Genomic DNA, 12983 nt, shown 5'->3' with positions numbered 1-12983 from the left:
TTTTCTCGGTCCATTGCATATGAATTCCACACCACTTTTTCCAGATATGACTGGATAAAACAAGAAATATCCGGTTGTGTTTTAGGTAACTGAATACGAAATATTGCGAAAGCCTCTGTGTTTGTGTTTTCTGGATATTATCGATGGACTTTATAGTTTTGAATGTTTTTATCAGGGAACATTTAATTTTGTGCTTGGAAACACTAATTTGTTCCACATGGAGACACCAGCTCTACACATTCGTATTTTCTATGGAGAAAGCTAGAGGAACTGTGGCAAACAAACATGGTATTTCTGCTTGTATGGATGACATTTTATGCAATTGCCTAACGAAAAGACTTTGCTTTTCTCCAAAACCATTTTTACTGTGATTTTCTCGGTCCATTGCATATGAATTCCACACCAGTTTGTCCGGATATCATCGGTGAAACCAGAAATATACGGTTGTGTTTTGGCTAACTCAATCCGAAATATTGTTATAGCCTCTGTGTTTGTGTTTTCCTGATATTATCCACAGACTTTATTGATTTGAATGTTTTTTATCAGGGAATATTTAATTCTTTTTTTACTTTTATTTAATGAATGTAAATTTCCAGTGTACAGCTTATGGATTACAATGGCTGCCCCCTCCCATAACTTCCCTCCCACCTGCAACCCTCCCCTCTCCCACTCCCTCTTCCCTTCCATTCACAGCAAGATTCATTTTCAATTCTCTTTATATACAGAAGATCAATTTAGTATAAAGATTTCAACTGTTTGCACCTACATAGAAACACAAAGTGAAACATACTGTTTGAGTACTAATTGTAGCATTAAATCAAAATGTACAGTACATTAAGGACAGAGATCCCACATGAGGAGCAAGTGCACAGTGACTCCTGTTGTTGACCCAACAACTTGACACTCTAGTTTATGGTGCCAGTAACCACCCTAGGCTGTCGTCATGAGTTGCCAAGGCTATGGAAGACTTCCAAGTTTGCCGACTCTGATCTTATTTAGACAAGGTCATAAAAGACAGAGTGAGGATAGTAACCAATGATCCTAAGAGTGGCATTTACCAGGTTTGAACAATTCTACAGCATTAAGTGGGGAAGGGGACCATCAGTACACACAGGTTGGGAGTAGAGGCATTGGTGGTCGAGTAGAGGTTATGATTACTAAGGAATGAGGCCCAAGTGCGCTAGTCAGGGTCTAGAACAAAGGACAGAGTCTTTATTAGAGGAGCTAAGAAAGCTGCTGTCTAAGCTACAATTAAGTTTTCTGATTGAGAGGCAAATAGAACCTGACAGAAGGGGCTTGATTATAATCTGGTGGGCTTTAGGCCTTGTAAGTTAAGAGGCCCAGATCTATCTATCTCTTCACATGGGGTATATCCTAATGGAGGTGTGAACCTCCTAGGGGAAGGCACTCTGTTGACTTTCATTACTTGGCTGGCCTGGGAGAGAGCTGGCCAGGTAAAGTCAGGTGGCATCTCTAACAAGAAATTTACAGTTCTGCCTGCAATGATGCTTTCCCTACTTGGCCATCCCCTCAGCTACAGTGGTCACTTTGGAAGTTGGGCTGAGTGAAGGGCTTTTCAGCTTAGAGCCAATAAGATCTGTGGCTCTGACCTGCGAATGCTTTGACTCCAGGTCAGGTCCATTTCCAGTGATCCAACTCTTGGCAGAGCTGCCAGGGCTCTTCACAAGCTGACTTCTGCTGAAGCCCAGGCTTACCACATTGAAAGCCATTGCAGTGGACTGGCCTGTTGGGTCTCCTTGAGGGCAGGTCACTGTACAGATCAGCCATTAATAGGCCTGCCACCCATTGCTTCTGATGCCTAGCTTTCTTTTCCTCCTGGTTTGTGTTCAAGCAGACCAGAGGATGCAAGTCAAGGGAGTGCCCATGTCCTATCTCTAATCTTCGGTGGCCTGAACTACAAGTCTATAGTCACAGGCATGTTCTGTAATAGTTTTTCTAAGGTAGACAATGCCCATGAGGAAAATTATATTCTCACTTTAAATCTTTCTTTCCCTTCAGTCTGAAAGGGAGGTTTTTTCTATTTACTGTATACCTGGCTGATGGCGAAGTGAATCTAGCTATGAGATTATTATTTAAGTTCTTATTTTGGCTATGCTGTTTCAGAAAAATGTTAGCCATCTCTTTTATAAGGTCTAAAGATTAAATTGTACGTCCTACAGTTTCCTTCCTAATAGAATAAGTTTCCTACCTTGAAGAGAATAGAGAAATGAAAGAACAAGTTGGGCTTAGAATAGAGAATTGAGGGAGCAAGTCCTAGAACACTTGCTAACAATAGCAATATTACATGAATACTTAGCAAACCGTTTCAACCATTAGATAACAACTTAAGAATACATTTACCAGAAGGTCCAATGCCTTCTATAAATTTTAAGAATCATGTATTTGAAAACACCTCTTAAATATCTAACATGGTGTAGTTTGTTTAACCAGTAAACTTAAGCACAACCATATAAAATGATTTTAGTTTCTTTCTACCCACAAGTTTAAAACATATGATACACAGATTCAGGTCACACAAATTAAAATGTATCTTTGATTGATTTTAGCAGCTTAAATTTATGGACAATCTTATCCACAAGCCATTTAAAATAAAACTCTTCATAAAATTTCCCCATGTGGACATACAATATGTACACACACATAACATAGCATAATAGACTAATATAGCAATTTTAATACTAGCTTTTAAAATCTTTAACTCTTTTTGAAGATTGCCAATTGATTTGAATTGCTTTTTGTTTTTAGTAACCTCAGTTAACCATACTTTCTCTCAGTTGGTACTGTTAATACAGTATTGGCTTCATCTGTTTACAGAGCCATCCCAAAGTACTGAATACAATAGAAGTGGCTGGAAAAAGTCCATAGGAACCTATAGGAGGACAGCTAAACACAGAACCAACAACACTTTAGTTTTATGAGCAGCAAATCATATATAACTGTGGATGACAAAAGACTTTAAGTCGCCATGTTTGAAATTATAAACTCATCAGCCAACAAGAGGCACTTGCTTACTTCACAGTCTTTTTGAAAGCACCTATAGGATTTTACAAGTATTTAACCCTTTAGGCCTCTGGGGCTTTCTCATTAAGATAACTATCATGTCTAGTAACACAAGATCATTAGACTTTTAATTCTCCAACATTTGTATTAATAGCATTTTCCATTATAGAAACTTAAAGTTTGGTACCACATCACATCTTCACACTACTTCTAATATAATCCAAATAGCCTGAATAGTTGGTGTCTCTATAAGATGAGAGACATAGGTCCTTCGATTTTTTTTCAGTTGGGCCCAAACTGGAAAAACCAAAGTCCAGGATTTACTGGAAATTTTAGAGTCCAGATTGTTTGAAACTTTGATTTTTTGAATGCCTGTCAAGAATGCCAAGAAGGCTCAAAATCCAAAATATCTGGTTGAAATAAGATTCCTTAAAATCATGACATAACATAGACCAAATTTGATCATTGTTACAAGGCGATTATTCAAATCTTTGAAAATAAGCACATATTTAAATAACCCATAGCTCTTAATAACAGTTCAGCTGTTTTTGAACAATTAGAATTTAACAGACATCAAGAGAACATAATAGATTACTTTAGCACATTGCTTTAACAGAGCCTCAGAGTTTCATTCTATGTCAAAGAGAAAGTGAGCTTCCTGTGATCTTTTGCTGTGAGGTTTCCTTCCTTTACCTTCTTTCATATTGATGACCATGTTTCTGTGTTTCTGTGTGTAACACATCTTTAAGCATCTTTTGCAGGGCAGGATGAGTGGCAACAAATTCTTTCAGTTTCTGTTTGCTATGAAAAGTCTTAATTTCACCTTCATTCACAAATGAGAGCTTTGCAGGATATAATACTCTGGGCTGGCAGATTTTCTCTCTTAGTGCCTGGGCTATGTCTCGCCATTCCCTTCTAGCTTGTAGGGTTTCTGATGAGAAGTCTGCTGTGAGTCTAATTGGAGATCCTCTAAGAGTAATCTGACGTTTCTCTCTTGCACCTTTTAGAATCTTTTCTTTATGTTTCACTGTGGTGAGTTGGATTACAACGTGTCGTGGTGATGATCTCTTTTGGTCATGTTTATTAGGGGTTCTATAAGCTTCCTGTACTAAGATGCCTCTGTCCTTCTCCAAACCTGGGAAATTTTCTGCTAGTATCTCACTGAAAAGGCCTTCTAATCCTCTCTCCCTGTCCATGCCTTCAGGAACTCCTAGAACCCGAATGTTACGTTTTTTAATAGTATCCTGTAGATTCCTGACAATATTTTTTAGATTTCTAATTTCTTCTTCTTTTCTTGATTTGCCTGTTTCCTCTCCTGTTCTCTGTCTTCTAAGTCTGATATTCTCTCTTCTGCTTCGCCCATTCTGTTTTTAAGGCTCTCTAGTGTGTTTTTCATTTGATCTATTGAATTCTTCATTTCATTATGATTTCTCGCCACTATCACAGTTTCTTGTTCTACTAGTTGTGTCATTTCATTTTGATTCCTCCTTAATATTTCATTTTCACGAGAGAGATTTTCTATCTTGTCCATTAAAGATTTCTGTAGTTCAAGAATTTGTTTTTGAGAACTTCTTAATGTTCTTATTAATTTTTTGAGATCTGCTTCTTGCATTTCTTCGATCTCATCATCTTCATAATCTTGAATTGGGGTGTCTTTTTCATTTGGGGGCGTCATAGTGTCTTCCTTGTTCTTGTTAGCTTGGTTTTTGCGTTTGTTGTTTTGCATGTTGGAGATATTTGCTTTCTTCACTGTGGTGTTTTTTCTTGTTACACTATGGCTCTATATTAAGTGGACTGTCTGCTTTCGGTGGAGCCTTAGAGGCTTGAGATGAGTGTGGCCTGAGAGCTGTGTTGGATTCCTCAGGGTTGAGGGTGTGTCAAAGATGACACTCCCAGGTTAGGTGTGGTAAATCTCTCTTTTTTTTTTTGATTCAAAAGGGAAGTAATTCCGCACAGCTGAACGTAATTGGAGGTAGTTAGCAGGCGAATGATATACCCACAGGAGCCAGAGATCAGAAGCTCTTTCCCAAGGACCACACAGGGAATCTCTGCTGCCCTCGGTGTGGGCTCCAATTCTCCTGCAGTCTCCCACTGGGTTGATAAGTTAGATGCTAATCTCCTGTTATTTCACCCCTCCCCCAAGAGTCAGGTTTTTCTGCTAGGCTCAGGGCCTGTGCAGACCTGAGGTCGCCCTGGTTATGACATATGTCCAAAATGGCTCCTGCTCTTTGTCTTGCTAGCCTTTGAGAGGTGAGGGGAGAGAGAGAAACTCGTGTCCGTATCGGTCACTTTTTTTTTCCTCTCTCTCTTCTAGTTAACCTGGTGAATTTTTGCCCAAGGAGTTTCAAGCCTCATTCCCTCTAGCCTCCTCTTTCTGCTTGCCCGCTGGTTTCTCGGGCTATTAAGGTTCGGCTCACCTCGCGTTCCAGTGCTGGTGTGTTGAGTGTGCTGCTGGTGTCCCGAACTTGGGCTCCCACGCTCTCCTCGCAGGTCCACTGTGAATCACTAGTTCCAGAACAGTTTCCTCTGCTGTTTCTTCACCTACTCTTCCTTGACCCTGCAGTATCTCCACTTTTATGAAACTGAGTCTTGCCGAACAACCAATGTGCTCCTTTCCTATTCCACCATCTTGCCACTCTCCAGGGAACATTTAATTTTGTGCTTGGAAACACTACTTGGTTCATCATGGGGACACCAGCTGTACACATTCGTATTTTTAGGGAGAAAGCTAGAGGAACTGCCTCAAACAAACATGATGTTTCTCTTTGTATAGATGACAGTTGATGCAATTGCCTAACGAAAAGTCTTTGCTTTTCTCCAAAACCATTTTTACTGTGATTTTCTTGGGCCTTGGCATACGAATTCCACAGCAGTTTGTCCGGATATGACTGGATGAAACCGGAAATATCCGGTTTTGTGTTGGCTAACTCAATCCCAGATATTGCTACAGCCTCTGTGTTTCTTTTTTCTGGATATTACCAATGGACTTTATTGTTTTGAATGTTTTTTTTGGGGAATATTTTATTTTGAAATTGCATACAGTAATTGGTTCCACATGGAGACACCAGCTCTACATATTCGTATTTTCCAGGGGGTAAGCTATAGGAACTGCGGCAAACAAACATGATATTTCTGTTTGTATAGATGACATTTTATGCACTTGCCTAATGAAAAGACTTTGCTTTTCTGCTAAACCAGTTGTACTGTGATTTTCCCGGTCCATTGCATACGAATTCCACAGAAATTTCTCCGGGCAAGGACCGGATGAAACCAGAAATATCCGGTTGTGTTTTGGCTAACTCAATCCCAGATATTGCTACAGCCTCTGTGTTTGTGTTTTCCGGATATTATCAACGGAATTTATTGTTCTGAATGTTTTTTATCAGGGAACGTTTAATTTTGAGCTTAGATACACTAATTGGTTCCACATGGAGACACCAGCGCTACACATTCCTATATTCTAGGGAGAAAGCTAGAGGAACTGCGGCAAACTAACATGATATGTCTTTTTGTATCAATGACATTATATGCACTTGCCTAACAAAAAGACTTTGCTTTTCTCCAAAACCATTTTTACTGTGATTTTCTTGGTCCATTGCATAAGAATTCCACACCACTTTCTCTGGATATGCCTGGATGAAACCAGAAATATCCAGTTGTGTTTTGGCTAACTCAATCCGAAATATTGTGAAAGCCTCTGTGTTTGTGTTTTCTGGATATTATCGATGGACTTTATTGTGTTGAATGATTTTATCAGGGAACATTTAATTTTCTACCATTGAAACACTAATTGGTTCATCATGGGGACACCAGCTCTACACATTCGTATTTTCTAGGTAGAAAGCTAGAGGAACTGCGGCAAACAAGCGTGATATTTCTGTTTGTATCGATGACATTTTATGCACTTGCCTAACGAGAAGACTTTGCTTTTCTGCTAAACCAGTTGTACTGTGATTTTCCCGGACCATTGCATATGAATTCCACACCAGTTTGTCCGGATATGACTGGATCTAACTGGAAATATCCGGTTGTGTTTTGGCTAACTCAATCCCAGTTATTGCTACAGGCTCTGTTTGTGTATTCCTGATATTATCAACAGACTTTATTCTTCTGAATGTTTTTTATTGGGGAACTTTTTATTTTGAGCTTAGATACACTAATTGGTTCCACATGGAGACACCAGCTCTACATATTTGTATTTTCTAGGGAGAAAGCTAGAGGAACTGTGACAAATAAGCTTGATATTTCCGTTTGTATCGATGACATTTTATGCACTTGCCTAACGAAAAGACTTGGCTTTTCTCCAAAAGCATTTTAACTGTGATTTTCTCGGTCCATTGCATACAAATTCCACACCACTTGGTCCAGATATGACTGGATGAAACCAGAAATATCCGGTTGTGTTTTGGCTAACTCAATCCGAAATATCGTGAAAGCCTCTGTGTTTCTGTTTTCTGGATATTATCAAAGCATTTTATTGTTTTGAATGTTTTTATCAGGGAACATTTAATTTTGTACCGTAGAAACACTAATTGTTTGCACATGGAGACACCAGCTCTACACATTCGTATTTTCTGGGGAGAAAGCTAGAGAGACTGGAGCAAACAAACATGACATTTCTGTTTGTATCGATGACATTTTATGCACTTTCCTAACGAAAAGACTTTGCTTTTCTCCAAAACCATTTGTACTGTGATTTTATCGGTCCATTGCATACAAGTTCCACAACACTTTATCCGGATATGACTGGATGGAACCTGAAATATCCAGTTGTGTTTTGGTTAACCCAATCCCAGATATTGCTACAGCCTCTGTGTTTTTGTTTTCCTGATATTATCCACAGACTTTATTGTTTTGAATGTTTTTTATCAGGGAACATTTAATTTGTGCTGGGAATCACTAATTGTTTCCACATGGAGACACCAGCTAAACACTTTCGTATTTTCTAGGGTGAAAGCTAGAGGAACTGTGGGAAACAAGCGTGATATTTCTGTTTGTATCGGTGACATTTTATGCACTTGCCTAATGAGAAGACTTTGCTTTTCTGCTAAACCAGTTGTACTGTGATTTTCCCGGACCATTGCATATGAATTGCACACCAGTTTGTCCGAATATGACTGGATCTAACTGGAAATATCCGGTTGTGTTTTGGCTAACTCAATCCCAGTTATTGCTACAGGCTCTGTTTGTGTATTCCTGATATTATCAACAGACTTTATTCTTCTGAATGTTTTTTATTGGGGAACTTTTTATTTTGAGCTTAGATACACTAATTGGTTCCACATGGAGACACCAGCTCTACATATTTGTATTTTCTAGGGAGAAAGCTAGAGGAACTGTGACAAATAAGCTTGATATTTCCGTTTGTATCGATGACATTTTATGCACTTGCCTAACGAAATGACTTTGCTTTTCTCCAAAAGCATTTTAACTGTGATTTTCTCGGTCCATTGCATACAAATTCCACACCATTTTGTCCAGATATGACTGGATGAAACCAGAAATATCCGGTTGTGTTTTGGCTAACTCTATCCCAGATATTGCTGCAGCCTCTGTGTTTGTGTTTTCTGGATATTATCAAAGCATTTTATTGTTTTGAATGTTTTTATCAGGGAACATTTAATTTTGTACCGTAGAAACACTAATTGTTTGCACATGGAGACACCAGCTCTACACATTCGTATTTTCTGGGGAGAAAGCTAGAGAGACTGGAGCAAACAAACATGATATTTCTGTTTGTATCGATGACATTTTATGCACTTGCCAAACGAAAAGACTTTGCTTTTCTCCAAAACCATTTTTACTGTGATTTTATCGGTCCATTGCATACAAGTTCCACAACACTTTATCCGGATATGACTGGATGGAACCAGAAATATCCGGTTGTGTTTTGGTTAACTCAATGCCAGATATTGCTACAGCCTCTGTGTTTTTGTTTTCCTGATATTATCCACAGACTTTATTGTTTTGAATGTTTTTTATCAGGGAACATTTAATTTTGTGCTGGGAATCACTAATTGTTTCCACATGGAGACACCAGCTAAACACTTTCGTATTTTCTAGGGTGAAAGCTAGAGGAACTGCGGCAAACAAGCGTGATATTTCTGCTTGTATTGATGACATTTTATGCACTTGCCTAATGAGAAGACTTTGCTTTTCTGCTAAACCATTTGTACTGTGATTTTCCCGGTCCATTGCATACGAATTCCACAGACATTTCTCCGGGCAAGGACCGGATGAAACCAGAAATATCCGGTTGTGTTTTGGCTAACTCAATCCCAGATATTGCTACAGCCTCTGTGTTTGTGTTTTCCGGATATTATCAACGGAATTTATTGTTCTGAATGTTTTTTTATCAGGGAATGTTTAATTTTGAGCTTAGATACACTAATTGGTTCCACATGGAGACACCAGCTCTACAGATTCCTATATTCTAGGGAGAAAGCTAGAGGAACTGCGGCAAACTAACATGATATGTCTGTTTGTATCGATGACATTTTATGCACTTGCCTAACGAAAAGACTTTGCTTTTCTCCAAAACCATTTTTACTGTGATTTTCTTGGTCCATTGCATAAGAATTCCACACCACTTTGTCCAGATATGCCTGGAGGAAACCAGAAATATCCAGTTGTGTTTTGGCTAACTCAATCCGAAATATTGTGAAAGCCTCTGTGTTTGTGTTTTCTGGATATTATCGATGGACTTTATTGTGTTGAATGATTTTATCAGGGAACATTTAATTTTCTACCATTGAAACACTAATTGGTTCATCATGGGGACACCAGCTCTACACATTCGTATTTTCTAGGGAGAAAGCTAGAGGAACTGCGGCAAACAAACGTGATATTTCTGTTTGTATCGATGACATTTTATGCACTTGCCTAACGAGAAGACTTTGCTTTTCTGGTAAACCAGTTGTACTGTGATTTTCCCGGTCCATTGCATATGAATTCCACACCAGTTTGTCCGGATATGACTGGATCTAACTGGAAATATCCGGTTGTGTTTTGGCTAACTCAATCCCAGTTATTGCTACAGTCTGTGTTTGTGTATTCCTGATATTATCAACGGACTTTATTCTTTTGAATGTTTTTTTTGGGAACTTTTTATTTTGAGCTTAGATACACAAATTGGTTCCACATGGAGACACCAGCTCTACACATTCCTATATTCTAGGGAGAAAGCTAGAGGAACTGTGACAAATAAGCTTGATATTTCCGTTTGTATCGATGACATTTTATGCACTTGCCTAACGAAAAGACTTTGCTTTTCTCCAAAAGCATTTTAACTGTGATTTTCTCGGTCCATTGCATACAAATTCCACACCACTTTGTCCAGATATGACTGGATGAAACCAGAAATATCCGGTTGTGTTTTGGCTAACTCAATCCGAAATATCGTGAAAGCCTCTGTGTTTGTGTTTTCTGGATATTATCAAAGCATTTTATTGTTTTGAATGTTTTTATAAGGGAACATTTAATTTTGTACCGTAGAAACACTAATTGTTTGCACATGGAGACACCAGCTCTACACATTCGTATTTTCTGGGGAGAAAGCTAGAGAGACTGGAGCAAACAAACATGACATTTCTGTTTGTATCGATGACATTTTATGCACTTTCCTAACGAAAAGACTTTGCTTTTCTCCAAAACCATTTGTACTGTGATTTTATCGGTCCATTGCATACAAGTTCCACAACACTTTATCCGGATATGACTGGATGGAACCTGAAATATCCGGTTGTGTTTTGGTTAACCCAATCCCAGATATTGCTACAGCCTCTGTGTTTTTGTTTTCCTGATATTATCCACAGACTTTATTGTTTTGAATGTTTTTTATCAGGGAACATTTAATTTGTGCTGGGAATCACTAATTGTTTCCACATGGAGACACCAGCTAAACACTTTCGTATTTTCTAGGGTGAAAGCTAGAGGAACTGTGGGAAACAAGCGTGATATTTCTGTTTGTATCGGTGACATTTTATGCACTTGCCTAATGAGAAGACTTTGCTTTTCTGCTAAACCAGTTGTACTGTGATTTTCCCGGTCCATTGCGTATGAATTCCGCACCAGTTTGTCCGGATATGACTGGATCTAACTGGAAATATCCGGTTGTGTTTTGGCTAACTCAATCCCAGTTATTGCTACAGGCTCTGTTTGTGTATTCCTGATATTATCAACAGACTTTATTCTTCTGAACTTTTTTTATTGGGGAACTTTTTATTTTGAGCTTAGATACACTAATTGGTTCCACATGGAGACACCAGCTCTACATATTTGTATTTTCTAGGGAGAAAGCTAGAGGAACTGTGACAAATAAGCTTGATATTTCCGTTTGTATCGATGACATTTTATGCACTTGCCTAACGAAAAGACTTTGCTTTTCTCCAAAAGCATTTTAACTGTGATTTTCTCGGTCCATTGCATACAAATTCCACACCACTTTGTCCAGATATGACTGGATGAAACCAGAAATATCCGGTTGTCTTTTGGCTAACTCTATCCCAGATATTGCTGCAGCCTCTGTGTTTGTGTTTTCTGGATATTATCAAAGCATTTTATTGTTTTGAATGTTTTTATCAGGGAACATTTAATTTTGTACCGTAGAAACACTAATTGTTTGCACATGGAGACACCAGCTCTACACATTCGTATTTTCTGGGGAGAAAGCTAGAGAGACTGCGGCAAACAAACATGATATTTCTGTTTGTATCGATGACATTTTATGCACTTGCCTAACGAAAAGACTTTGCTTTTCTCCAAAACCATTTTTACTGTGATTTTATCGGTCCATTGCATACAAGTTCCACAACACTTTATCCGGATATGACTGGATGGAACCTGAAATATCCGGTTGTGTTTTGGTTAACCCAATCCCAGATATTGCTACAGCCTCTGTGTTTTTGTTTTCCTGATATTATCAACAGACGTTATTGTTTTGAATGTTTTTTATCAGGGAACATTTAATTTTGTGCTGGGAATCACTAATTGTTTCCACATGGAGACACCAGCTAAACACTTTCGTATTTTCTAGGGTGAAAGCTAGAGGAACTGCGGCAAACAAGCGTGATATTTCTGCTTGTATCGATGACATTTTATGCACTTGCCTAATGAGAAGACTTTGCTTTTCTGCTAAACCAGTTATACTGTGATTTTCCCGATCCATTGCGTATGAATTCCGCACCAGTTTGTCCGGATATGACTGGATCTAACTGGAAATATCCGGTTGTGTTTTGGCTAACTCAATCCCAGTTATTGCTACAGTCTGTGTTTGTGTATTCCTGATATTATCAACGGACTTTATTCTTCTGAATGTTTTTTATTGGGGAACTTTTTATTTTGAGCTTAGATACACTAATTGGTTCCACATGGAGACACCAGCTCTACACATTCCTATATTCTAGGGAGAAAGCTAGAGGAACTGCGGCAAACTAACATGATATGTCTGTTTGTATCGATGACATTTTATGCACTTGCCTAACGAAAAGACTTTGCTTTTCTCCAAAACCATTTTTACTGTGATTTTCTTGGTCCATTGCATAAGAATTCCACACCACTTTCTCTGGATATGCCTGGATATAACCAGAAATATCCAGTTGTGTTTTGGCTAACTCAATCCGAAATATTGTGAAAGCTTCTGTATTTGTGTTTTCTGGATATTATCGATGGACTTTATTGTGTTGAATGATTTTATCAGGGAACATTTAATTTTGTACCATTGAAACACTAATTGGTTCATCATGGGGACACCAGCTCTACACATTCGTATTTTCTAGGTTGAAAGCTAGAGGAACTGCGGCAAACAAACGTGATATTTCTGTTTGTATCGATGACATTTTATGCACTTGCCTAACGAGAAGACTTTGCTTTTCTGATAAACCAGTTGTACTGTGATTTTCCCGGTCCATTGCGTACGAATTCCACACCAGTTTGTCCGGATATGACTGGATCTAACTAGAAAT

This window comes from Lepus europaeus, unplaced genomic scaffold (assembly GCF_033115175.1).
Source record: "Lepus europaeus isolate LE1 unplaced genomic scaffold, mLepTim1.pri SCAFFOLD_28, whole genome shotgun sequence".
NCBI classification, from domain to species: Eukaryota; Metazoa; Chordata; class Mammalia; order Lagomorpha; family Leporidae; genus Lepus; species Lepus europaeus.
This window is presented reverse-complemented; position numbering follows the sequence as displayed.